This window comes from Cryptomeria japonica, chromosome 10 (genome assembly GCF_030272615.1).
Source record: "Cryptomeria japonica chromosome 10, Sugi_1.0, whole genome shotgun sequence".
NCBI lineage: Eukaryota > Viridiplantae > Streptophyta > Pinopsida > Cupressales > Cupressaceae > Cryptomeria > Cryptomeria japonica.
The window spans coordinates 43,852,819-43,863,919 of NC_081414.1; the positions used below are offsets into that span (position 1 = coordinate 43,852,819).

Genomic DNA, 11,101 nt, shown 5'->3' on the forward strand with positions numbered 1-11,101 from the left:
AAGACATCTTAACCCCTACAATTCAATCCCAGCATACCTACTTGAATTGGCATATATCAGGGATCAACCAATCCTTATACAACCAAACCTATCAGTACTTAAAAGAGAATATCCTTCCTCTTGAACTAACCCACAATCAAAGAAGAAATTTTATCCGTCTGTCATCCCGCTATACTATTATTGCCGATGCCTTATATAGGCGAGGTCTAGATAGTACTTTATTGAGATGTCTTGAACAAGAAGAATCTAAGAAAGTTCTTAATGAAGTTCACGCAGGTATTTGTGGCACACACTCAAGTGGATTAACATTGGCTAATAAACTTCTTCGTATGGGTTACTATTGGCCTACTATGGAGAGAGATTCATTCACATATGCCAAGAAATGCAAACAATGTCTGATCCATGGGAATCTCATTCATGCACCAACACAAGAATTGTATCCTATGGCTAGATCGTGGCCATTTTCTCAATGGGCCCTTGATTTGGTAGGAAAGATAAATCCTTCATCTTCTAATGGACATATGTTCATTCTGACTGCTACTAAATATTTCACTAAATGGATTAAAGCACTACCTCGGACAAAAGTGACAGGAAAAAAATATCATCATTCATCTTGAATTATATAATCTGTCACTATAGAGTTCCTATGACCATTATCACTGACAATGGACGACCATTTAAGAATCAAGATGTGAAGGAACTATGTGAGCAGTTTCATATCCAACATAGGTTTTCTACTCCATATTATCCATGAGGAAATGGTCAAGCTGAGGCATCAAACAAGACTATCTTGAAAATCTTGAAGAAAACAATCAATGAAGCTAGAAAAGATTGGCACATTCAGCTAAACCCTCCTCTTTGGGCATACCGAACCAACATCCACACACCAATGGGGGAAAATCCATATTGCTTAGTCTATGGATTAGAAGCCATATTACCCATAGAAGTAGAGATACCTTCTCTATGGGTTTCCTTGAAAGGTCTTATACCAGAGGAAGAACAACGAGTCTCTAGACTCCAAGAACTTGAACTGATCCAGGAACGTTGCCAAAATGTAACAGATCATTTGAAAGTATATCAACAGAGAATGGTAAGAATTTATAATCACAGAGTCAAGCCACACATTTTTCAGATTGGAGATATAGTTCTAAGGGAGAATCCAAGAAATCAACAAGACCGAGAAAAGAAGGGTAAATTTGAACCAAATTGGCTAGGACCTTTTGTCATAGTAGCAACATATGGCTCAGGAGCATACAAGTTATCTAACCCTGAAGGTGATTGGTTTGATGAACCTATCAATTCTATTCATCTAAAGAAGTTCTATGCTTGAGATATAAAGTCCTGGAAAAAATCAATAAAAAGTATATAAAATCCTGAAGAAATCAGTAAAAATTAGAAAATCAGAAAATCCCTAAAAAGAATAAAATAGTGAAACTTGGTAAACATATGCTATCTAAAAAAGTGAGTTCTTCCATCTATGAGATCACTTTGTGCACCTATTCACTCCATCCTATCACGTTTATCACTTCCATCTATCTAGCTCATCCATTTCATCTTTCGCATCTATTGCTCTGAACCATTTAGCAGGAAATATGCAGCTTACCAATAGTTATCAATATTTGACATACTTGTCATAGTTAGTGTCTTAGATTTTATCAGAATCAATCAATCTGCATTTGTATCCCTCCATGATTTGGATCTTGATCAATTCATACATCCATAATAAAGTTTTTTTTCCGCTGGGGGCAAAATCCTAATTGCTTTTGCTAAAGTGATCTTTTGAATATTTGAAAATCCAAAACATTCGAAAAACTTAGAAAAACCAAAAACACCTAGGGTTTTGAAACAGATAATGAGCAACAAAGCAATGAAGATCAAGGCATTTTATGACAAATGAAATGGTCTCCCAATCCTGCCAACTGGTCCAAACGGTCCTCCACGGACTTTCAATCAACCTCCTCTCCGTTCGGGTCTCCTATCACCACCACCTCCATCCCCTCTGGTCTCCTAAGCATCTCTAAGCTCTCGTCTCCGTCTCCTGATAACTAGATCATCTGAATCATCATCCTCATCTCTTGATCTGGGAGGAGGATTTGCTGGATTGGTAATAGGAGGAAACGGGTGTGCCAATATGTACTGAGCATAATCTGCAGTAACCCCAGGATCTAGAATGTACAATCTCATATCATGAGCCACCCTAGGAGTAGCTAGAAACTCTGCACGTGCTATCTCAAATGACAAAGAAGGTCCCCAATCTTGCCTATCTCTATACTATCGTGCATATATCATGACACCAGTAGGCATAGGTTGAATGATACCAAACTATCTCAGAATGCGACTAATCAATTATCTCTCAACAATGTATGAAGTTCAACCAATGAGATATCTACTCTGCATAGTAAATGGTAATATTTGTGCATCATCCATCCATGGCTCACAATCGATATAAGGTCTCCAAATAACACTATCTAGTGAATCAAGAGCTCAACACCAATACTCCATGTTACCCAGCTTATGCTGAGTAAGGATAGTTGCATACGGATAAACATATGGCTGCCTCTCACCACAAACTCTATGATGAATAGGCCAAGTAATAGAAATGTGCTCCCAACACCAGATCTACAAAAGTATGCATCCTGTCGATAGAGTAGCACTCTCATCGAAAACAACCTGATGAAGATCATGATACAAATGAGAAAGCATACAAATACCCCACACATATTGAGTCCGACGCTGCATCATGCTCTAAAGAATCTCTCCTCACCCAACAACAAAACCTTGAGATCTCTTGTCTAGATAGATGAATCCCCCAATCAAACCTGCAAGAATCACAAGGAGAGTCTCATAATACATAATCATATCCTCCCATCGGATCTCTCCTCTCGAAATGCTCTCATCACCAAATACGGCTCTACACACCTCTGTTCCTCCACGATCCTGAAAATCATACTAAACTAACTCACCGGTCACTGGGATGTGGAGAATCCTGTAGACATCCTCAAGTGTCACACTAATCTTACCCTTGGGCAGGTGGAAAGTGTTATGATTGCTATGCCATCTCTTGGCTAACATTGTCAACAATCCCCTATTATGGGTAATATCAGGCATGTATAACACATGGCGTAATCTGCAGACATCTATATGTCTCACCTCTATCTGTGTAAGCTCTGGCACTAAGTGCCGCATCGCCGGAAATTTCTCCTAACACTGGAGAACATCAAATTTATCATGTTTACCAAGAGAATTCAATCAATCATCACTCATTTATCTATCAAATCAAAGAGATCGCTAATCTATCACATCAACAATTGGTAGATCTTTTCAAATGAAGCTAATCAAGCTATCCAATCAATCTAAACCTATCAATCATGGTTTTCTATTAATCACTGAGTTCAATCAAACTTTTCTATGCTCTTCATCAGAAACTAAATCGGTTTCTTAAAAACTAAATCTATCAAATCAAATCAAATCGATCAATCGTTTATCCTATCAATCAACATTATCAAATCAAACAATCAAGTACCTATTCATCACAATTGCGCATCAAAATGCCTAAATCTAATCATCAAAGTGAATTTTTACTATGAAAAACATCAAACACATTCATCTGAAACAAAAGCGCTAATTATCTTTTTAACAAAAAGCACTATTTTATTGAACGCAGGCGCTGAACCACACATATGTGTGAACCTTTTTAACAAAAGCGCTAAACCTTCAAGCATATGCGTGAAGCAATCAAAAGCGCTATCTTAAACATCAAACGTGCAAACACTAAAAGCAAAAGCGCTGACCAAGCAAAAACGCTAACAAAATAAGCAAAAGCGCTAATAGAATGAGCACATGCGCTAAACTAATCAAATGCGCTAACTTTACATTCAAAAGTGCTAACAAAGAAAACAAGAACGCTAAACATAATTGCAGAAAATTGAAAAAATTGAAAATAACCAAAAATGCGCTAATCAAATATGAAAAATCGTACAAGTTGCAAAAAGATTGGGATAAGATACATACCAGATACCCATACTCAGGAGGTCGTTGATATCATCGAACGTGCTCAAATTGATGGTTCTCCAACGGGATCACCATTTTGCCATCTCACCAAGACAATTTCTTCACAAAGCTGATAAGGATACAAATGAAATTAAAATTAACTTTGGTTAATTATATTTACTATTCAAAAGGGTAATTAATGTTTTTCAATGGGGCAATTATATTTATTTTTCATAAATAAATTTAATTGATGGACCTTTTCAATTATCGTGAGATCAATCGCTTATCCAAAATTTTCAACAAATTCACGATCAATCTCCCGAGGGGGCACACAATCAGGATTTTTATCTCTATCAGGCACACTATCGAGACTTGATTTAATCTTTGAAACAATGTTGTCTCGATATCATTTCAAAGAGGGGCAAAATGTATACACATAAAAATGGCTATGAGCGATTAAATAAATATTTTATATTTATTTAATATTTATTCTTCTATTAAATAGTTAATTTAAAAAGATTAATTTATTTAATTCATTTTGTGTCTTTTTATTAATTAATTTGATTGAAATATTTTATTAATTAATTCATCTATCCTATTCCTCTAATTAATTAAATATCTAATATTTAATTATTCTTCTAATCAATTAATTGAATATCTAATATTTAATTATTCCTCCAATCATTTAAATATCTAATATTTAATGGTTATTCTTCTATCCTATAGTCTCAAATATTAAATAATTTCTAAATTATTTAAATCCTTTATCCAACCCACCTTCCATCTCCACTTCATCTTTCATTTGCCAACTCATCAATCATGTGGCTAAAGATATTAATATTTCTTAAATATTAATTCATCATTTATCTTCAACCTCCAAATTTAATGAAATATTGTGTAGGTACACATATTTCCTAACCTTCTTCTATATTCCCTCCAACATCCCTACATCTTAGGAAGGACTTGAGTCCACTTGTCCTCTCATGCCTAAATCTTCTCCAACCATCCCTAGATTCCCTCAGTTAGCAACCCAGTCAAGGTGAGATGAGTGACACTTGTCTTCTCCTCCCCCCTTTCTCTCAACCTTCACCTTTTCTCACAACCATCCAAATCTGCAGATTTGATCATGACCGTTGATCTGGGCCACATCATCATATCCTCTCAAAGTCTATAAAATTAGGAGTTTGAGTTGAGAAAGATTTAGTCTTCAAGTGAGTTTTCAAGCTAACCATTTGTGAAAACTTATGCGTCCATGAGTTTTAATCTTGAAGCAAATAGCATAATGATTTAACACAATCATTTTACATAGTCATTTAGCATTGCATATCATAGTATTAGTTAACTATCAGTTATCAGTCCATTCTTCATATGCCATCTTGGAAGCTATAAGTGGTTGTCTGAGAGCACACCATTTGCAACCAGGAACAGTGGAGTTAGGACACAATGAGAGTTAAATCATGAAGGTAGTAATAATGTTTTTATTTTATATCAATTTCATGCAGTTTCATTGGTTGAGTTTGGATTTCCTGTAGCATTTCCTTTGTATTCTGTGAAACTAATATGTTGTAGGTAGTATTCTGATGATGAAATTCAAGTCGGCACAGTAACTTATCTATGAAAGAAGAAACAATCATTTCTTAACTATCGAAAATAATTTTGAGATCTCATTTCCATCTCAAACACATTTATTATGATAGGTAAACATAATGTGAATTTATCTCAATCACAGAGAAAACAAAACAATGTATATAAAAGCGTGCTTCAATAGTATACATGAGCATTCACAAGAATATATGAGCACATAAGTGGATATAAGTGTTATAGTCTAGACATACCTATAGTTCCACAAAATCACTCATTGGCTTACAAAGACATCTTTCTATGCATGCAAACAAGTCCATCTATATCACTCATATAAACTAAACTCAAAGTTTTCAAACATATATGATAAAGAATAATAACTTATGAATTTAGTTATAAGAAAATTTATGTCATCCTTGCTTCCCTACTTAGCACAAATAGTAACAAGATCTAGGCATCTATTGTACTTATAAAGCCAAGGTCTTTCATGAAGTTGAAATCCAAGCTTAAAGGTAAAGATTTCCTAATTTTTGACATGAATTTTAAGTAAACTAATTTAGGATCATACACTAATATTAACCCATTCTCTAATTTGATAAACTAATTTAGAATCATGCAAATGACACTTTATACAATCACAATTATGTTCCAAGGACCTATCCCCCAAATAAAATTAGGGTCAATCATGAAACCAAATTCCACTCTATTGACTAAATTCCCTCAAAGTAATCATTTATCTAATAACATTTTAACACATCAATATTTGTTAAGGATAACTAGTTAATTCACATCTCTTCAATGATATTAATAATGATAAGTTGGTAGCACACAACACATTCTATTAAAGAACCAACTTTTCTATCCAAGTATAAAACATTCCCAATGAATATTACTTACTTAGTTCTAGTTTGCCAATATGTCTTAAAGTGAAATATTTGATAAGGAAATCTACAAGATGTTACCTTAATGACACTCTTCTAATGGACATATATGTAGAATCCATATTTAGATTTCAATCTTTGTCATATATAAATATAATGCATATTATATGTTCAAAGAGTAGGGACGTCATGCCAACCAAGGTCAATACTCTATTTTGGAGGTGTCAAATTCTAAAATGGACATACTATTACTCCAAGGAAAAACAACGACATAGATAAACAAAAACCGACCCCATACAAGTTTCAAAGATATCCTTAGTCTGCTTTAATTATGCAACCAGGAATGAGGAAATCTAAACAAAGAGGTAGTATTAATTCCAACCAATCATAATTGAACTATGTATGATCTATAAGAAAATAGTGCTGGTCTTGATCCTACTACACTTACAGAAGAGATTTCAGATGTTTGTCTTAATGAATGGGGTAGTAATTTCTGTTTGACCCTTGTGATCTCGTGGAAACAAGATTAGACACATTTTGTATTCACAAAGAGAGTTCATTCATTCCCAATCTCATGAAATCTCATTAAACACAGATCCTCACAGACAGACAAAACTCAAATGCAATTGAAATGTTATGAAATCGAACTGAAAATTCGCAAATTAGAAGTTATTATCTTCATTCAACATTTCAAAAATGAGACCGTCTTTACAAATCTGCAATAGATGAGATTGCAGCCTATGGATTGATGAATAGAGTCCCAAAATTTAATGTGATCTGATCATAGACCTGCAAACATATTATCAGCAGCAAAACAAAATTACTTCCAATCTTCTCTCTTATTCATACCTGGAATTTTCCCTCTTTCCTGGAGCCCTGCACTTCCCGAAAGTAAACAGAACCCCACACACCAAAAACTATCAAAACCAAAACTACCCAGAAAAACCTCTTGCAGCCTCTAAGAAACACACCCAAACAGAAAAAAAACCTTAAAAAGGAAAGTGAAGCAATTATACTCATGCGTTTTCAGTCCTCTTACAAATTGCTAAGAATGGAGCCTTACGGGAGGTCTCCACTACTCTGAGAATGACAGGCTGAATTTTGAAACTCCCACTACTTGCTGGCCATACGATATCAATGCCTATTGCCCTCCACGTGGATGCCCTGCATCAGTGGTTGATGCACTTTGATGGTTCAAGGAGCAAGAATGGTTCTGGTGCAGGTGTAATGTTGGTTTCTCGCAACAATGAAAAGTAGTAAATTACTTTCAGATTTCAATTCTCTTGTACTGGCAATGTAGCTGAGCATGAGGTCTTCATTCAGGGATCCTACTAGGGCAAAAAGAAAGGAGTCAACAATTGCTATAGGTATTTGAAGGTAGTGAGCTGTCTGTGAATCAAAATAGAGCTCAGAGTATAGCAAAGAACAATCTTCTCAAGTCCTATAAACATATGATATGATAATGGGACTTGATTGAAGACTTTGAGGCATTTGGCATCTAGGGTGTTCCTAGAGAGCAAAACAAAGAGGTGGAAAGGGTTGCAGCAGTTAAAGAGTCATCAATTCCAAGATGAAAACTTTTAAGAACAGAATGCAACCTTAAACATATTGCAAAAACCTTCTAACGTTACACCCCTGGTTTTCCATCGGAATGCCCCATTAACTCTCTAACCTTTTTGGTTAGCTAAGGCTGTGGTGACAACTTGCAGATATTTCTTTGGCTGCAATTTGAGGGGAAAATTGAAATCCCTCTCGGTTGAACTAGTTGATGCCATTTTGTGACATTTGGTATGAGTCCCCTTTGCTAGCAGCAGTGGAAGGTCCAGTTTCAGGCATTGATGGTTGTTTAGTAGCTATTTGATGGTTATTTTATCTGGTTTAGCTATGGTTTAACCGTTTGATGTGATAACCCTGAGTAAAAAAACGATCTGATAGCATCAATATAATTTATGCTAGTAAAAGGGGCAAATCGTTATAAATTTGTGAATCCCACTTGGTTTGGTTGGCAATCTATTTTGATAAATTATTTTTTGAGTTCCAATAGAGGGAACCGATGGGCAACCCCTGTAAATGTATTGTGCTATTACACAAAACCAAACTTTTGATTAGATTCAGCAGAGTGAGGGCTCAAAAATTTCTTGACATGTATAGTCAGTATTTTCAAATTCATTCAACTAAGACAGGATAGGCGACAAAATTGCTGAATTTTAAGTTTTACTTATTAAGAGGTAAAACATACAAAAGACAAGATCCGTCATGCAAACCAATTTTTAAAATTGACCTTATTCTTAAAATTGTGAATACATAAATTATAATGTATTTTGAAGAGAATACTTATTCAAGATACACTTATTTTCTTCTAAATAAAAAGAATTGAATTACATAGATATTTGTATGCTTGTCTTTATGTAATATATTATAACATTATCAAGAAGTATATATCTAAATTTGAAGTTATATGAAAAAATAAAATCGATAAAGATGACTCTAAATTGACAAAATGAATACTATCAACAAAATTATAAAGTCCACAAATCAAAATTAAAAAAAATCAATATATTTATAAAAAACCATGAAACTTAAGTTAGAGGCATTCAGCTTTTCCAGAGTCTGGCAGAAAGATACCTTAACAAGTGAGAGTCTGGCAGAATTCTGTTTGAAGGACTTTCCTCAGCAATAATAGAAAATGGTGAGCCAAGTTCAGACTTCGCAATAATATAAAATGGTGAGGCAAGTTCAGACTTAAGAAGCCAAATGCAGCCTTAAGGACGAAGGTATTTGTGATGCTTTTTACCTATCATATCTTTCTTTTTTGGGGGGAGGGATAAAGAAGGTCTAACTTTTCTTTTGCTTTCATGTTTACTTTTAATTCTAAAGTATATTTTTCAATATAATATTTATAGTGTGTATAATTCAATAAGATTAAATATAGACATAAAAAAGATTAATGATAATAAAATTAAAAATATAGAAATATAGAAATATGTTATTATAAAATAATCTTACACAATACAAATTTTTTAGGGAGAATTTTATCTTGATGAGTCTTTTATAAACCTCGTCATTGGATTTTTTTATATTTCGTTTTGATACTCAATTAATGTTTATTAGTTTAATACATCTAATACATCTTCTGATCTGGATGAAGATACTTTATTGAACATTTGATTGTGAGAATCATAAATTAAAATAGAAAATGTGGTTTACTTAGATATGTGGAAGCTGGATTTTAGGTCATTTCTCTCTATTTTCTTCATTCAATTTTTGATTTATCTCATTTATCAATTATTTTCCTTGGTATCATGGAAATTCAATATTGTATTAATGTATTCAATAAACAATTATACTAGATGACACTCGAATTGTCTATGTAACACATAGAATGCATTAGTGACCACATAACAAATCTACCAAACAACATTTCTAGGCAATATTTCTCCCAACTCCCAATGCTCTTCCTAACATGACGACTTATAATTATAAAACAAGACAAACCTAAGTAAAACCAGACAATATTTCCTTTTATGTTAAGCACCTACATTTCAATGACAATTCATCCAATTTGGCTTGAAATTTTTCAATTGGTGCATGACAATTCTCATCCAACTATTCCTCAACAATTTTTAGTGCCCACTGATATCATCTGCAATGCTTGTCTCCATCGTTCCTAGCTCTTGGCCTCTATCGCCCTTCTTTTTGTGTTACAAATATAACATTTCATAATGTTTTTGGTAAAATGGTAAAAAAGTAGTTGCATAAATGCATGGAAAAAATAGACCCATTTTTTCTCTTATTGATCAACCACACCTCTTCGAGGTACCCATTGCATATCAAAGTGTATACAAAAAATATTATTACTAATTGCTAATTATATTAAGTTTGGATGAAAAGTCGAAATTCAATACGACTATAATTCATGTCTAAGTCATATTAAAATGGGCTACAATATTCCTTTTGAATTTAATTGAGAGACAATTGAATAAATAGGTAAACGAATTACGGTGTTATTACTTCATAGTAGATTTCCATTTTAGAGGCAATTTCATGACAAATAGGACATCCAAGGAATATCCCTTTTGTAACAACAACCCAAAAGGATCCAAACTTCCACAATTTTTTTTAACAATCTAATCAATACATGAGACCATGATATCAAGTAACATATATTCAAGGTAGCAATCAATTAAATTATCATAATTCATAATTTCAAATATATCATAGATGATAATGGAGTTAAACAACTAGCAATGCCTGGAAGCATACCTTATGAGCTCTATGAGATAATGTAGGCGTCTCATCCATAATTTTCTCTGGATCACTTGAGGTGCAATGTGAACCCTCAATAGTGGATTAGTCCCTATCCACCCCTCCAAGAAGATTCAGGGGCCCATACTGAGAGAGAGACATTGATTCAGTCCACCTCCTAAAGACCAAAAACCTAGAAGGGTTGACTACCTCAAGGTTCAAATACATAAGACATGTTATACCACACTATGAGATTATTCGGGTTGCTATCTATCCATTCCCATTAGAAATTATCCTTTCCTTGCATCTTTCAGATTGCTAAGCAATGAGGACATCCATCGCCAACATGCAGTTGGCCCCTAGGTCCACATGCTTCTAGCAGAATAAGTCCAATTTCCTTAGAT

General features: G+C 34.0%; 1 protein-coding gene across 5 annotated transcripts in view; it reads right to left on the bottom strand.

Annotated features, from left to right (window-relative positions):
- LOC131055711 (heat shock cognate 70 kDa protein) overlaps positions 1-9,183 on the bottom strand; it is a 33,209-nt gene extending 24,026 nt beyond the window's left edge. For 2 of the 5 annotated variants that reach the window (XM_057990118.1, XM_057990116.1), the window contains exons 1-2: positions 9,078-9,182; positions 4,012-4,120 (exon numbers count right to left, since the gene is read on the bottom strand). The gene's annotated coding sequence lies outside the window, so the exon portion shown is untranslated. Of the gene's footprint in view, positions 1-4,011; positions 4,121-9,077 lie in introns of all 5 variants that reach the window. The other 3 variants (XM_057990121.1, XM_057990115.1, XM_057990119.2) reach the window with 3 other exon arrangements.
- Positions 9,184-11,101: the final 1,918 nt, after the last annotated feature.